The 2,504-nt window shown below is 37.1% G+C and overlaps 1 long non-coding RNA gene across 1 annotated transcript; it reads left to right on the forward strand.

The window, feature by feature from the left end:
* Nucleotides 1-1,323: 1,323 nt before the first annotated feature.
* Nucleotides 1,324-2,212, forward strand: LOC106936071 (uncharacterized). The gene is made up of 2 exons (XR_001422050.1): nt 1,324-1,615; nt 1,981-2,212. It is a non-coding gene; the product is annotated as an uncharacterized LOC106936071 (long non-coding RNA).
* The last annotated feature ends 292 nt before the right edge of the window (nt 2,213-2,504 follow it).

The raw sequence follows: 2,504 nt of genomic DNA on the forward strand, positions 1-2,504 counted from the left end.
TGTTTGTTTTCTGCCACCTAATTATTGCTAACAGCAGTAATCTCATGGGTTTTAAGAGTTCTCTACACAACAGACAGATACATTTTATGGCTAGATTTAGAGCAAGTGTCAAATTGACTCTGAGGCACGTCAGGTAGTGGGAGGGATGCTTCACTAACACCATCTGCAGACAGGATAGAGAGAAGAGTGTGAATGAGAAGTCAGCCTTAGATGAAAAACAGCAGGTAACCAGTTGTTTATCCTCATAAACAAAACAAGACGAATTGGGATGATGCTCTGTACAACTATAAGAGCTCTTTCTGGTGCAGCTACAGAAAAATATGGGCGGTTAGGGTAACGGGTAAGTATCCCAGAGATCAATGCTCTGTCTTGAATTGATCAAAGCAGAGCTGCAGATCAGTACAGGTCTGTTGTGGTAAAGAAAGAGCTAAGCCACAGTCCTCAATGCTCAGTTTTCAGATGGATTTACATAAAATCCCTCAGCTATGGTCAGGATGATTGTTCCTATTTGCTTTGAGTTCTTCAGAGTTTGGTCTGAGTTCTGTGTTTGCTTAGTACACTCTTAGAAATTACAGTAAATTTACAGCAGAATTCCAGCAGTAACATAGTGGTATTACAAAATATGGTAGGATACCGTCAATTTGATGTCTTCTTCTGTTGTCGCAATCAAGACTGACAACTGGCAGTAAACTACCACAAAATAATTGTACAATACAGTATTTTTCCTAGGCAAGACAGTTTACTTGTATTTGCATCTTAGAGAACCAGCATTTAAAGTCAATATTAAATCGAAAGAAAAAATACTTTTCATAATAAATCTTTTAGGGAATGAATCGAAATCTACAGAGCATAATCAAAAGTGTTAGATTTTGTTAAGAAAATAAATTTAAAATAAGCTAGTTTTAAAACTTAACATGTCTTGATTCAAATAGCCTAATTGTGGTTTTAAAATCAGTAACTTATTCTGGCCTATCGACCTTTATTTTACCTATAGTTACAGCAGATGGTTTGCTAGGATCATTTGAATTGCCTATTGTCTGTGTGGGAAAACAATACAGTAGAAGTTCTAGCTTTTCACACCCATCTGTGAAAAGCCGTAAAACAGCAGGAGTTCCTGGCTTGAGAGAGGGTCAGAAATAGCTCCTGGTTGGATGAGCAAAGATACACCTTATTTGAATAAATTAAAGATAAGAATACGTCTTCACTATAAAACTTTCTACACAGAAGTAAAAAATTAGATTTGCTCTTGCAATTCTCCAAAGACGTCTTTGCTTTTCTTTCTTTCTTTCCATTTATGTCAGGTAAATGAATGTATCCCTCTGTTTTTCTGTTCTGTTGTAATTTTATGTGTTGTCCTCTTTTGGATTAAACTCTGCAATTCTGTAATGACAACACGCATTGCTGTTTTCTTCTGAGTGACTACACGTGGCCGTTGCGAGAGGACCCGGGATAATAAAGGAAGAGAGAGAGCCAAACTTTTTCCAAAATTAACTAATTCAGAGAAATCTTCCTTAACAATTTCTAGTGTTGGTGTTGTATGTTAAAAATACAGTGTTAATTAAACACTTGTTTAGTCAAATTCAAAGATAGGTTTGTCAGTTTCCCTAAAGAGATGGTGTTTGCTAAAGAGTTGCTCCCACAATCGCAATGTATCTGTGACATTTGCTAGTTGTGTTCTAGAAGTGTCCCTCTGCCACCCAGAAGTGAGAGAAGTCATTGGAAACAGCGTTTTTCAGCATTGCTTAATATCCCCAATTATTTCCGAAATTCCGATACATTATTTCTTTTTGCAACTGCATAAATATAAACTTTAAACTTGAAGCCGCTGGAAATCTACTTGCAGTGGGTCAAACATGAACCGGATGTGAGCTTTTAATCTGAAAGAGCTCGTAAATTACAGTGCCGTTCTTGTGAGAAATTCTGTTCCCCTGTGAAAATCTATTCCCCCTGTGTCGGGAGCGCGTATTGCAGCCAGAGAAGTGGATCCGGTGTTATGCCCAGAAACTCATGCCTGCCCAAAATTGCATCCCCTCTCGCAGGAGCGCGCATCGCTCTAAAGTCTCGCATATTGACGAGAAACCGGACTGAAATATGACCGAAGAGGAAATTTAAATTTATTTGTAACATTATCACGTTTCTTAACCATGTAATCCCTAAAATGGTGGGTTTTATTTCGCAAATTACTTGAAATAAATACGGTTTTTACACCTTTGACACATGAGTCAAACTTTTTTTCAGTCCGTGTCTGCTGAAAACGTTCTCCGCAAATGGTTTGAAATTCTCTGCTTTTTCTTTTGATACCATAACAGCTTAAAAGCATTACAAAACAGAGGCCCATTATGCAGAACATTTTACATCATGCTTAACTTTCTAGTCTGTTAATGTAGGAGGGAATGCATTTTCATTTATGAGCCTGAAAATATTTTCATCCATCCTGTTGATATAAAAATTATAGCATTAGCTCAGAGAACAATTATCATTATGTAGAAAAGGTGAAATCCTTT

Source organism: Poecilia latipinna, unplaced genomic scaffold (genome assembly GCF_001443285.1).
Source record: "Poecilia latipinna isolate Pla-1442-1.1 unplaced genomic scaffold, P_latipinna-1.0 Scaffold2073, whole genome shotgun sequence".
NCBI classification, from domain to species: Eukaryota; Metazoa; Chordata; class Actinopteri; order Cyprinodontiformes; family Poeciliidae; genus Poecilia; species Poecilia latipinna.